Source organism: Carassius carassius, chromosome 1 (genome assembly GCF_963082965.1).
Source record: "Carassius carassius chromosome 1, fCarCar2.1, whole genome shotgun sequence".
Lineage (NCBI taxonomy): Eukaryota > Metazoa > Chordata > Actinopteri > Cypriniformes > Cyprinidae > Carassius > Carassius carassius.
In genome coordinates, this window is record NC_081755.1 from 40,921,200 (window position 1) to 40,936,157 (window position 14,958).

Consider the following 14,958-nt stretch of genomic DNA (forward strand, 5'->3'; position numbering starts at 1 on the left):
AGCCTTCCCTCTGCCTCTTCTGTGACACATAGGAGTATTTCAGAATCTATTTGTTACTACTGGCCCATGGTAGAGCAATCAGATGTTCCCCATGGGCCTCCTACATCACAATGAGTGTTGTGGGCTCATGGATTCAGGTTCTGTCTCTGTTATTTTTGTTCAGCAAGATTTAGTTTAGTCCAAAAAAGAAAACTCTGTCATCATTCACTCAAAAACACAAAAGGAGATTTTTAGCTGAATGTCCAAGCTGCGCTTTTCCATTCAAAAAAGGAAAGTGATTTACACTACCAAGTTTAAAAGAGAATTTTTTTTATATACAAGTCATCTAAAGCCAAATCATAGATTTGTGTGAGAAAAATGATTTCAGTTCAAAGTCTTTCTCCATTTGTATAAGACCTTTTTAAATCTAATTTGTGAACAAGACCAAAAACATTTAACTTTGTATAAAGCCTAGAATCATAGGCGTCGCTAGGCCATTTTTAGGGGGGCTATAGCCATATACCCTTTGGTATAGAATAAAGGTACAGTCTGGCAGAAAAATTTCAAAGTCATCATGAGAGCATCTTCTTCGTCCAAGAGCAGAACAGAAATTCATGCCATACTGCAATTTCCTGAGAAACCTACCTGGAATCTGCACTTGTCATCACCATTTGAATACAGAGCCTTTCAGCAACTAAACCTTTCCATTTGTACACCATGAAGAAAACAACTAATGGCTTACAATTATTTAGGCCTACTGTTGTACTTTGGTATTACATACTTCAAAAGCACTAATGTGCAACAAAACCTGATTTTGTTTTCTGAATAAATTGATGAAAATCACTCCTGTACAGAATTATTAATGAACTGAACCCTAAGCAAAGTTGAAGTAGCCACTGATCATATCAAGATACATATTTGAAATGTACTTTACAATCATATTCTTCTTGATTTTATGTGGACAGACAATCAGGTCAAAGGCCATGTGAATAACTGAACACACAAGCCTTGTAGCCACCCTGGAAAGTCCCCGAAGGCAAATATGGGAAGAATCTGAACAATGTTGAATGAGAAAATGGAATGCTATGCATGTCAATGCAGTCTCTTTGTCTTGAGTTTGAACTCTGTACTTGAGGAGGAACCTGCTGTCCACAATTAATGCCATCTCTGCCTCATTTTTCTGTTTGTGAACTGAGGTGAAACTGGCATCAGAATGGATCTTTTCCAAATGGACACATCAAGGCAACTTGATCATGTACTTGTTATGGTTTCGTGTTTCAGTACTTGAATATTTGACAAATTTATGGTAACCAGGGTGAGTCTGTGTATTTTAGTAATGCTCCCCTAATTAATAATTTACTAAAACATTCAGTGAATATAATTTGTGGATAGTGCATGTAGCTTCACATCTATACATCTCTCTAAATCCAGCTCATACTTTAAAAAAATATATATATATTCTTATCCAATTTTATATTTCTGAGCAAGTTTCAAAGTCGGTAGTTAGGGCTGTCAAAGTTGTTACATTTACTTTCACAGTACTGTAAGTAATTTGTGAAATCTCCTAGTGAAATGAGGTGTGTAACATGCCAATACACTGCAGAAACAATAGACTTGTAAATGAGTCTGGATGGGTGCCTGAAAGAAACAGTACTGGCCGGTCTCAGGGGGGAAAAGGCTATTTTGGAATATTATATGTAAATTTAAAAAAATGTACATGAAGCAGTACACAGTGTTGGGAAGTAACTAGTTACATGTAACTAAATTATGTAATCAAATTGCAAAATAAATGTAATAAGTTACAGTTATGAAAATGTTAATGATTTTTTCATACACACCCACATACAGATTTAATTGATGTTTTTTTTTTTATAAATTGCAACGACTGCTCTAATATACGAAGCACTAATGTTTCAGGAGTTTAGTACTGTACTATTGTCATTGTCATGTGACCTACAAGTTCTTGGCTTAATATAATAATAAAATGTCCATAAAATGTGCACTCTAATATCTTGGCAGCGGTAGTAAGTCAATCTGGTACATTTCACCTACAGTTTTATGAATATTATGAATTTGGATATACTGCTTATCTGGCATACGGTTTTTACTTACTGTATAGTATTGAAGAAGGCATATTCAGATGCAGCGATACACTTAGTATTGTGGTGGATTACAAAATTGAATGAATGCACTAGATACAGTATGGTTTTAGAATTAGATAAGATAGGAGGCGGTCTTTTGTGGGTGTTTGATCACATTCAACCATGAGTGTCTACACTACAAGAGTGTACACACTTAATACCAGGTGTAAACGGGGCCTTACTGGTGTATCAATGGAAAAAAATTAACAATTAATATACACACTGTCAGTCGGTCTGGAACAACAAAGAGAGGCATAGTGATACAAAAATAGAAAATGCCCAGTGCTATTGGATAATGACTCCTGCAATGCTGGGGGACCGGAATTAACTCTTGTAAAATATTTTTTTAATTTTTTCTTTTACTAAAATCAGGCAAATCATGTTACCACATGAAGCATATTTTTTTAATTTTACAGTTTATAGAGACATACACATAAAGCATGCTTTTTAATTTTAAGGTTATATAATGAAAAATAGCTAAAATAGTATCCTGTTAGTATGGTAATAGTTTATACAAATAAATAAAATGGTCTGTAGAAAGAAAGAAAGAAAGAATGAAATCATACTGTGTAATTTCACAAGTGTGTCATGAGGTCTGAACTTCTGATCATGCGCTCATGCACATCTCCTTATCTAAATAAGTGCAGTCGACACAGCAGGCTGTATGTTGATATTAAACCCATACAGTAACTAAACAACTAGTCCCCAACAATATCTCACGACTGTAATAACAGCTGAGAGAAATTCATAACACAAACTCGGTGTGTGGGTCTTCAATGGACCCTGCTGAAGACTTCCCTGCTTAGTCATGGCTGAACACACACACATACACACACTGTACTCTGCTCCTCCCAGTGTGTGTGCGAGTCTCGGTCGACGCAGGCGGGGCTCCAGGTCTATGAAACTGAATTACCGGCAGAACAAAACTAAACTTACCAGAGCTGATCGCTGCTCTCCGTGTGTCGCGCGTGCGTGCGTGGGAATGTACTCGCTGCTGCGTGGGAACAATCATATCCACTGCTCTACAATGTCTTAACATTGGATTTTTATCACCGACAGCTTCAAGACAGAGAGACTTTGACATCTGCAGCGGTTTATTCATTTGCGCACGTTGGCCGAAATGAAATAAACACAGGCTATACAACCATTGGTATATTACAGGGATCTGGAGATTTCCGCTGTTAACATTTTTCCTGAATCGTAAAAGGGTAGGTGGTCATTTTGTAACGTCTAATTTTCTATTTTTGCTGTGTAGGTTAATATACGCCGGCGAGTCGTGAGCTCAAATCGATGCATCTATGTGATATTATAACGCATCGTACAGTTTTAAAGAATATATAGGCTACACGTTTCTGACGGTCTCATTGAAATATGCTTGTCTATTTCAACTGTGGATGGTTTTAAGGGTGTGTGATGTTTAAATACCCTAACTCGAAGTTTACATTAGAGGAGTGTTTTTTTAATCACGAGACGTTGGCGTGTCGCGGAGGCGCGCGTGCTGTTCCGTGTTTACGACTTCTGCCTACACATAGCCATATGCGGTCCAGTTTACTTGATATATGCTTCATCGCTGTATCCAGTTAAATTACTAACCTCTTTCTGTTTTTGCGGGTCTGATATGACTGTCCATATCCATATAGAGCGTTACGTAGTGTTTGTGTGTTCTTCATGCATACTTAAGTAGGCTAATAGCAAGCAATTCACTTTATTTCCTACACTGTCCTCGGTAATGTGATGACGTCAGTTCAACGGTTATCGATGCCCCGCCTCCAGCTAGTGATTCTTGTCAGATGATTTCTGATTATCTGTGTTTCAGATATGCGTTGTGTTCAAAGACCAAATGGCCTTCCAGTTTGCTCTGAGCACATAACTCGTGTGTGTGCTTTTTCATGTGGGATCAAACTCGGAGTAAAATAACAATTAATAATTCGCTTCGTTAATTAGCTACTACAAAGCTAAAAAAAAAAACTGTTAATTATTATTTTATAGAATAGCTCACGCAATAATTTTGTTTAATTTTTTATTTTTATTTTGCTGTGAAGATTAAGATTAAGTTACATGCTTAAATTATCTTATCTCCAGAAAAAAAGATCCTTGACTAAAAGGGATAGTTTACCCAAAGAGGAAAATTCTGTCATTAATTATTCACCCTCATGTTGTTCCAAACCCATAAAGCCCTAAACACATTGCACGATTTATCTGCTGTCCCAGATGAAAGATTGGCATCATAAGTCAATCTTGGCGATTTCTGTGAACGTGGCTCCTAATCGGTGGTCCTGTGTTGTACAGTGAGAGAGGTTCAAAGACGGCCATTGTCACGGTCTTGAAACTAAAGATAGTCTACAATACAGCATGATCATCACACAGTGTGTTTGGTGCTATGATCCACATTTACTGGCCAAACAATAAAAATGTGACAAGTTTATAAGGTCATGCAATGAAAGTTTGACATGCAATGAACTTTGAATTGCTATTGGATTGCTAAAACCGTGCAGTGGGTTTGGGCTTAAGACCTTTGTTCATCTTCGGAGCACAAATTAAGAAATTTCTTTTGATCAAACCCGAGAGCTCTCTGACCCTCAGTAGACCGCAACGTAACTGTAATGTTCCTACGTCCAGAAACGTAGCAAGGACATCAGTAAAAGAATCCAAGTGACAAAAGGGGTTCAACCATAATTTTATGAAGCTATGGGAATACTTTTTGTGCACAAAGAAAACAATTATAATGACTTATTCAACAATTCTTCTCCTCTTCATCTGCTGAGGCGCGCTGCCATTTTGAAGACAGTATCACAACGCATTCAGCAGGCACATGCATCGTTTACTTAATGCGTCAGCAGGCGCATGCGTCATGATAACTCTCTCCATAATGGCTATTTTACAGATTTCCTTGCTAAGTTTCTGGACCTTTACAGTTGTATTTGAAGCACAAATATACTGTATAGTATGAACAGGACAATTTAAAAGTCCCATCTGTTATTAAATGTGGTTGTCAGTTCCAAACACTGAATGTGTGAATGTAGCTACACAGACTACATAGGTTTCATTTGTGCCCCAAAAATATTGAAATATTGAATGCTTTAGTTTATTACATTTGTCTATAGGTCTCAATTTGCATACTCATACACTGTTAAGCTGTTTTGTAGCATAAATACTGTGAGTAGGGTGTTCACACTAAAACTTTTTTGGCACAAGCAGAATGCCATTATTTTTTCGGAAACAGCCTTTTATTAACAACAGAATGAGATGACATGAAGGACAACAGGACAGGAAAACTTCAGAAAAGAAGACACTTCGACATTTACAAATTTTTCTGAACAATTATTCAGTGAGTGTAGACATGGACAAATGTATAGCACAAAGCAGTTGACTCGTTTCTGGCCCAAATGGAACGTCATACACAGATGCCGTTTTCATAAAGTTTCTTCAGACAGGCTTTACAGGCAACATAATGTCATATGTAATGATCTAATTCTAAACCAGTTTCAAGGAAACCATTGACACAGCTAAGTGAATATGTAATGTGTGCAATATAAACTGAGATGCATCTCTATGCCACACTTTCTGTGAGTTTTTCAGGTTTTTAAAACACAGCCTGCATGCTAGCCTTTTAGGGGGTGTTTGTCGCTTCAGGCCAGGCTTATGTGTTTAGAAGAGGCATTTACTGGCCTGCATCTAAATCAGTACCCCTGTGAAACATAATCTGTGATGTTTTGCATGCATATACACAAGTGACAGTCAAGTGTACAGCCAATTATTTTATTTGGAGAGTGAGAAATTCTGTTCTGAAGTTTGTGCTGAATGCAGTTGCATGAGGCATCCCTGGCCTATTGCCGCATCCTGCAATGCTTTCGAAACATTATCTCATTCAGGGGATCATCATTCATGGTGATGTAACAAGCCCGATTAAGCAGGGTCTCGATCGACTGTCGTCATTATGTGTTGCAGGTGTGCTCCAACTGGGCTCTAGGTCGGCACAGTAGTGTAAGGGACAACAGTAGAATAGTGCTGGACTAGGTTGATGCCGCAGGTGGCTGTAAGTAATGGAGAAGTGTGATCATGTGTGTATGAGTCACACGCCAATGTGTGTCTGTCTGACTGTCCGCCTGTCTTGCCAAGAGTGGATCGCTTTCATTACATGTGGTTTTGCTTTCTATCAAGGTTCCCTATTTAAAATAAATTTCTGGCAGACAAACTGTTTATTAAAGTTGGTAATTTCTTTGATGTCAAATTGCAGTCTGTTTGTTGTAATGCCCCGACTGTTTTGGATATAACAACATCTCAACCAGTGGCATGATCAACCTGTTTGATCTTCTCAATGGAAGACTGGAGAGTTTTAAAGGGACAGTTTCACAGTGACATTAGTTTGCAATGACCAGTTAAAATTTTCAGTGGGTATGTTCACATGCACTATTTTGCATCAATCTGAATGGCAATTCTATTCTCATATAGGTGCATTATATGTTTTCCAAACAAAACGTTTGTGTGTAATCAACAATCATTTTTTTCTTAACAATCACCACATTTGGAATTGTAAGAAATCTGACATACTGAATATGTCAGAAGAGCATCTATATTATCTATATATATCTAGCAAATATTTAGTAAATATTCAGTTGGTAAAATACAACAACTATAAAATACAATCTCAGGTTATGTATGTAACCATGGTTCCCTGAGAAGGGAACGAGTCACTGTGTCCTCTAGAGGTCGCTTTTGGGAATGCTTTCGGCATCTTAACATGAAAATAACATTGGCCGGTGACAGCCTATGGCATCATTACCGGCACGAACAAAATCTAAAAGGGCACCGGGAGAACATGTCATGTGCTTTTTCACCTGAAGCTTACGTTCAAAGCATGGTGAGGAAACTAGAGGACACAGTGTTTTCTTTCTCAGGGAACCATCGTTACATACGTAACCTGAGACGTTCCCTTCTGAGGGAACTTCAAACTGCTTCCTCTAGAGGTTGCTTTGGGGAACAGTATACCCACACTGCCACACTGAGGGAAGTGCATGCCAATGCTATGGTGAGAACCAAGTACCAATTTCGACCAAGTCAAGGGAGTTGCTCATAGGACGCGCCAATGAACTTATCTGTAAGGGGCTTGCTTGAGGAAGCTTGAGCCCAGGGCAAAGCTCAAGGCTTAGAATCGGAATAAAAGCATTCCTTTAAGGGTATACGGCCGAGTATAATGGCTGACATGAACCCATATCTTGGCATGTCACCCAGGGTGCTACCATCTGCTCTTAGAATGAGCTGCCCGAGGATCACAGGATACTCTTAGTAGCAACACCCTGCCTAAAATGTATCAAAAAGGATACACACAAAGAGAGGGGCCCATGGTAAAAATTGGGGGCTGAGACAACTCAGAGAAAGGGGACATCATGTCACCCGTATCATAAATGGGTTTTTAAAAAAGAGCACAAAAGGTTAAGCATGCACACCTACAAGGAAAATTGATTTTAGAGAAGGGAACAGAGAACTAAGGTGTGTACTTACCATAAATATCGATTTTAGAAATTCCATTACTAAAAGGTCACAAAGCCACGATGAGCCAGAGACTGGAAGTGAATGAGACCACTCAGGAGTAGCAGGATACCAAGCTCAGTGCCTGTGGACCTGAGAGTGGTGCATCATATAGAAGAAACCTCTAGCTGAGGTGAGCCTCCCCGACCTGAGTACAGTAGTCACGAGAGCAGAGCTCCAGATAATCATGCACACTTCAATTTCTCGAGGAGAGCTTTTGACTTGGGAACAAAGTGCTCACAGGCACATTTTAGGGGAAGGGGAGCACCACCACCTCACCATTTGGAGGAGCCTAATAGGGAGGCAGGAATGGCCTAACAACCTAATGAGGCTATATTACAGGTCTTCGATACTCAAAAGAGAGGGCAATACATGCGCTCAGGCGGGAGTGGTGTGCTCATAGAAAACCCTCATGAACAAGGGGTACACTACCAAGCTCAACCATATAGCTATCATCAAAGATACGTCAGTAGAGTGGGGCCCAGGTAAGAAGTGTGGGGCCTGAGCCAACTCAGAGAAAGGGGACGAGGCCAGCATCGCATCACCCTTACCATAAAGTATTTTAGAAAGATGTGCAAGAGGCTTAGAATGCACACCTACCATGAATATGAATTTTAGAGAAGTGCACAGAGAACTAGCGTTTGCACTTATCATAAAAATTGAATTTAGACTAAACTCTGTTAAGCTCGACCATAAGAGCAGCTCTAAACGGAGGCAGAAGGTAGCCTAGCTACCTGACGTGGTTGTTGTACAAAGCTCCAGAAAGCAGAGTGCCCGATTCCCAGGAGTGAGAGAGACACTCAGACACTCAGTTGGGAGTAAAATGCTTAAAGATGACCCTCAAGAACGAGGGGAGCACTGTTAGGGTTACCTACGAGAGCAGCCTATCAGGGAGCCAGAAAGGGCCCAATAGCTGCTCAATGGAGTTCCAAGAAGTGGATAACCCGATGAGAGGAGACCTCAGATGCTCAGTTGGGAGCGGCATACTCAAAGGTAACCCTCTAAGGTGAGGAGAGCACTGCTGAGCTCAACCAACAAAGAGAGCAACCTTATAGAGAAGCAGAGAGAGGCCTAAAAACCAGAGGCTGCTGCTCTATGGGACTCCAAGAGAGGATTATATGATGAAAGGAGGCCTCAGACGCTCAGTTGGGAGCGGCATGCTCAAAGATAACCCCTTAAAGGTGCGGGGAGCAATTCTAGGTTCGACTAAATTGGGGCAACTAGGGTAGACATTATGTGGCCAAATTACCTGATATCGCTGTCACAGAGCGCAAAAAGAAGAGGGCTCGACCCTTAGTAAAGAGAGAGGAACCCAGCTCAACAAAAGCGTTCAATAACCAAGGGGCAAAGTACCAATCTCTCAAGTAGAGAGGAGGATTCACACAATCTTCCCAGGACTGGCAAGCTCATAAAAACACCCTTCCGCAGTGACGGGAGCATGGTCATGTCCGGAGAGCAGGTTGACTGCAAATGGGACATTAGAAATGGGATCCAGCTTAAATGGGGATCACACATTTTGAATGGGAAAAATAGGGAACAACAGGTTCCAGACACAGAGGCAACTGACTAAGGAAGTGACAGGGACAGGCCTAACAACTCAGTATTGTTTCATATGAAGTTCTTGGGAGGCTCATAACTAACCCTAACAGTGAGGGGAGCACTTCTCAGTTTGACCAGAAGGCAGTGCTAGATTAAAAGTGGTAGTCTAGCAGGGCCTAGTGACAGACAGTCAATTGATGCAGCTGAACAGTCTTATGTTCTCTCTCAACAGAGAGCATGGGTCCCGTTTAACCAGACCCGAAGATAATCTGTAGAAACAACAGGACCCAATATCCCATTCATGCATGAAGAGCTACTGCTCTTTAGAACCGAAGCTCTCAGGAAGGGTTTCCACAGAAACTCATCTCACTCATACCTCAGGGGAACGCCGTGTACTCAAGCCCACAAGGAGGGCCGATTCACTGGTTCGACCTTAAGGGCAGTGTGACAGGGAGGTCCTGTTGGCCTGATAGAACTGCAGAGCGGAGTAAGGAGTTTTAAGCCACTCAGTGCCTCAGTGAGATGAGCTCTAGCTCAGAAATTGTGCATGATGGTCGAGAGGATGACTCAAGTCTCAGGAGACATGAGTTGTGCGTCCTATCTGGGCCAGCTTCTCGAAGCAAACACCCAGCCAGGACATCAGGGAGCACGTCATGAAACATTACACTCAAAAAATGCTCAAACCCGTGGATCCTGAGGTTGCAGCGTTATACTGGGGTCCTAATGGTTAGGTGGCTCTCGCAGAAGTTCAGCAACTTGGTTGCATGGTTCAGTAAGCATGAAGCTGAAGATTTAGGGCTATCATCTAGCCTGGATCCAGTGCCAATGATTGAGCTACCTTCACCACAATTGGTCAACAGCAAAAGGTTCTGACTTCAGCAGGGGAGGTGCTCACAGAGGTCCTAACCCTAAAACAAGTCAGAAAAAGAAGACAAGTCCAATTAGTGTGGCGGAGGAAAGCTAGTTAGTGAATTCACACAAAACTAGCAATAGAGTACTTAAAATGGATGTTCACCAACCACGGCTACAATCTGAAAATAAAGGTTTCAGAAATGGCTCCTGGTGTACAGTGTAAGGGGCCATTCACATATTGCGTCTTTTTGCGTGCTCAAGTTCATTATTTCCAATTTATCCGCAAGCGCACCGCGGGTCATGTGACAAGAACTAACAAATCAGTTTCATCCTTTCCCGTAACAACGTTGAAAGCTCAGCCAAGATGAAGGAACAACTGATCATAGCTGTATATGGATTGCCATTTTGAAATAAATTTAGTAGCAGAGCTACTGCAAGCGATTTTTAGTGCTGCAAATCCATTTATCCTTTGCTGAAATTTCCGCATCTTCATGGAGAGAGCACATCATGGTTGCTTAGCTACGGCAGATGCCTCAGGGGGCGCAACTGCCCAAGCACTTTGGAAAGAAGGAGAAAGCAGCGCGGCTAGCGTTTTCCAACGCATTTTTAGGCACGATCTGTGAACGGCCCCTAATGTGGCTTTATGATATAAATCATCTGTCCACCAACTGCAGACAGATATTCAGGTTATACAATTCCTGTATAAACAGAAGCAAATACTGATAGGGGAAAAAATCCCATCAGGTTCTTTCCATGTTCTGCCCATCAACTGCGAATCACAGGCAATGGGCAGAAAATTTTCAGCTCCGATGGGAACTAAACATGCCCTGCCCATGCGGTAAATTACCTCGGAATTACGTGAGAATGGAAACCGCTGCTGCTGCGAATGCATCACTATTCTCGCAAGAGGCAAACACACTCATGCAAACACCACACCGCGCAAGCCGTGTGAAACTGCGAGTATCAGAGCAAAGCCTCTTGTGAGATAACATGCACTCCTAGTTGCGCTTAGCTTATCTTATCACTAACATAAACAAACAGTCAGTGAAGATTAAGAAGAGGACGACGTGTTCTCCCGGCACACTTTTATACTGTGCTTGCACCGGTAATGACATAGGCTGTCGCCAGCCAGTGTCATTGTCGTGTTTAGATATATACTTCAGACACCGGTCACGCCAAAGCCATTTGTTACTGGTAAAACATGTGGAAACATATGCATCACATACTTTTGAATCTAACTGAGAAAAAAGATTCAAGTGCTTATTTTTTCCTGTTGATTGATCTACATTACCCCTTCCAATCCGATCAAAAAATTTAATGTGGATTGGGCTTATTCAAATTAGGGATGGGCGTTTTCCGCAAATATCACATTCGAATATTTGAGCTCACAAAAAACGAATATTCGAATATTCGTTTATTTAAATTAAGTTTAATGAGACAGACGTTATTTTTCAGCAACATTTATTTTTTCCGTCATTTTAAACAAGCTTACACACAATAAGCTTGAACATTACACATCGTGTTTTGTAGCTGAAAACCTTTAACAATGCGTGCAAACAAACAAAAGTATAGATTAAAAGCAAAAAAAAAAAAAAAAGTGAACAAAGAAAAAAAAAAGTGAACAAAGAAAAAACTTAAATCAGCCTGCAGCAATCAGGCTATTGTAGAACGTAGCCTACACTTAACTTTGAAACTTTGAAACTGTCAGCAAATCTTTTTAAACTTTTTTCCTATTGTTTTACATGTTCTTGTTAAGAAATACGGGCATGTAAACATGATCGGGGGAAAGTCGGCTCCTTAGTCTGTTAACAATAAGGCCAGCCGCAGAGAAAACGCGCTCTGACGGCACAGACGTTGTTGGGACTCACAAATAACGGCGTGCTAAGCGAATAAATTTTGTGAAGAGCTTTGTGTTTTCGTTTCACCACTGAATGGGATACTCATCTTGTGCAATACATGGCTCCAGCAAGAACTGTTCCCACTCGTCTCGGCTGGACTCTCTGTAATCATTGCTGAAGAACAGGCTCAGCCTTTTCCGACGAGTGGGCAGTTCTTAGGAGCCGTTCACATATCGCGTCTTTTGCGCGCTCAAGTTCGTTATTTCCAATGTAGGCGCGCGGTATGCGCGCTCATAATGGAAGCGACGCGGTCGCGATGCGCACGCGGTGCGACGCGCCCGTTTTTTCCAGGCGCGTCCGCACTGCATCGAGTTAAAAACATCTAAACTTTTCAGAATGCTGCAAGCGCACCGCAGGTCATGTGACAAGAACTAATCATTCAGCTTCATCCTTTCCCGTAACAACGTTGAAAGCTCAGCCAAGATGAAGGAACAGCTGATTATAGCTGTAGCCTATATGGAATGCCATTTTGAAATAAATTTAGTAGCAGAGCTACTGAAAGCGATTTTTTGTGCTGCAAATCCATTTATCCTTTGCTGAAATTTTCGTCTTAATGGAGAGAGCACGTCATTGTTGCTTGGAAATGGCAGACGCCTCAGGAGCGCTTCTGCCTGAGCGCTTTGGAAAGAAGGAGAAAGCGGCGCGCCTAGCGTTTTCCATGCGTTTTTAGGCGCGATATGTGAACGGCCTCTAATTCATTCATTAATAATTTTTTTGCTTGCATACATCTTCAAATATGCCGTGGAGAATCACAGAAAGTGACCAAATTAGGTTTTATTGTGAACTGTTTTTTTTTTTTTTTGCGAAATTCGAATATCATTTTTATTTATCGAATAATTAGAGCAGAACGAATATTCGAATGTTCACTATCCGTGCACACCCCTAATTCAAATTGCAGTTGCGGCGTTTTCATAAAGGCTATTTATTCTGAGCCATCAGTCCAATTAGTAATTGGTTATTTGGTTGCATGTAAACATAGTTAATGAAAGTTTACCATTTATTGGGAAAGCAGTGACGCAAACATAATAAAATGCATAGAGCTGGGTGATCTCCAGCAATTTTCACTATCTACTAATGTTATATGGTTTTATTGCAGTCTGGCCACCAAACTCAAAGGCAAAGGTGTGACTCTTTTGTAGGATGAAAATACATCTGTTTGAGCTTTACGGACAAGAATAAGAAAAGAATATTTTGTACCAGTTCCTTGTGAGTCAGAAAGAGCTCATTTGAGGTCTGAATAGCGTCCTGTAGATTTAGCACAAGTTGTGAAGTTACCAAGGCCTTTCTTTATCACCACACACACAAGAAACCTAGCGAACCATTAACCATTTCTGTAGTACACCGATGGTCTTGTGGTTTACTGTAACAGGGGTGGCAACACAACAACGAGTAAGGTTTGAAGGGAATGGAGTATATTTAAATAAAGCTGCCCTGTTATATAACCCAGGTCTTCCTGTTATGTGTAAAATGGACACATTACATTGAAAAGAAAATTCAAAGTAACAGTATTGCTTACAAAAAAGACATGTTAACTGACTTGTTTGACAACTTTTGAAGGAAAAGACTTGGTTGTCACTTAAAGTAGCTTAAAATGGATCAGTCATTTATCCCCACAGCTCGAATGCCTCAAGTTTCAAGTTTTCAAAGAAGCAGTATTCAAACTGTGTCAGAGCTCTTGGGGCGGCCCACAAGCACACCTCCCTTTTCAGTAGTAGACTGAGGGGGAAAAAACACAAAAGACATACCTACAATAAAAATGTCTTCAGTGTAGCTTGTTAATTTAAAAAAAGGGAAAACTCATCACCTTGTGCTCTTAATTTTACATATTAATAACTCACATTGATTTTTTTTGGATGTTCTTTTAGAAAAATACAGTCCCTATTCGGGTTGTGGTTCTGGAATAAGTTAATTTAAGCCTAACTATAAAAAAAAAAAATCAAAACTGCAACTCTGCTCCAGAGGATATATTAATAGTCATATGATCTCTTGTGGTTTCATTTTAGTTGCTGATTTCACTGACTTGTTTAGCTTGTCTTCAAAGTAACGATGAACTCAGCATTTTCATTGGCAGCGTTTCCTCATATTTAATCAAGCACTAAATACTAATATTAATGCTATCTAAAAAATACCTGGTAGTTTGTTATAAATGTGGCAGCACAGAAGGTAAACACAGAAAACTATCGTCATTCTGTGAATAAATAATCATAAATTCATAGAGCATTGTAACATGGATAAACAGTAAGTCATGAAGAGGCTGTGCTGTATTTATAAAGGCACTGTTATGCACAAAGCGCAGCTGTGTTTCACACCTTTGTTGTATATTTTAGCACATTTTTATGTGCTTTTAAAGGCAAAAATAAAAATGCTCTGAATCATAGTCAAATGCATTTGCTGGGTGGAAACGTTGTGTTCTTTTATGTATACTTTTCGTATGTTTTGGAGCATAAATCATTTACTTTGAAAATGTAGTTATACTTTTGTGTGTCTTGTCAATTTCAGGTGTTGTTTGATTTGGCTTGATCTGGCAGATTGTGGCATGCTGTTGAACACTATTCCTGTAACTATGATGTAATGCTGCAGGGCTGTTGTAGCTCTTTAGACCAGTGAGATTCAGTTTAAATCTGCTGTCAGTCCTGTCCTGTGCACAGTTACAGGCATAATTGAGTAACTACGGCTTCTTTGACTAATCGAAATGGCTTTAATAGGCAAAACTAGTTTCTGAATATGAGGGTGAGGGTTTATTAAGTCCAGAAGCGGTGCTGGTGGTGTGAAACAATGTGTGAGTGTGTCATTTTTGAAAGGCTTTGGTAATGTTGTGGCTGTTTCCTCAGGATGGACTTTGATCAGTAGCATCTTGCATTGATGGTTTTCCCTCCAATGAAATTACGAATCACTCTCTTACGAATCAAGCTGTTTTACTTTTACACAGCTGCTTCTATCTGTTATTTGCTTTTCTATTATACACTTTTGCATTGAGTGTTACTGTGTTGTGTTTTTCAAATGAAACACGTCTTCCTGAC

The 14,958-nt window shown here is 40.3% G+C and overlaps 1 protein-coding gene across 2 annotated transcripts in view; it reads left to right on the forward strand.

Moving 5' to 3' along the window:
* The first annotated feature begins 2,989 nt into the window (after window positions 1-2,989).
* Window positions 2,990-14,958, forward strand: part of rhbdf1a (rhomboid 5 homolog 1a (Drosophila)) — a 51,403-nt gene continuing 39,434 nt past the window's right edge. Inside the window, exon 1 of one of the 2 annotated variants that reach the window (XM_059559252.1) lies at window positions 2,990-3,328. The gene's annotated coding sequence lies outside the window, so the exon portion shown is untranslated. The remainder of the gene's footprint in view (window positions 3,329-14,958) is intronic. The other variant, XM_059559253.1, reaches the window with a different exon arrangement.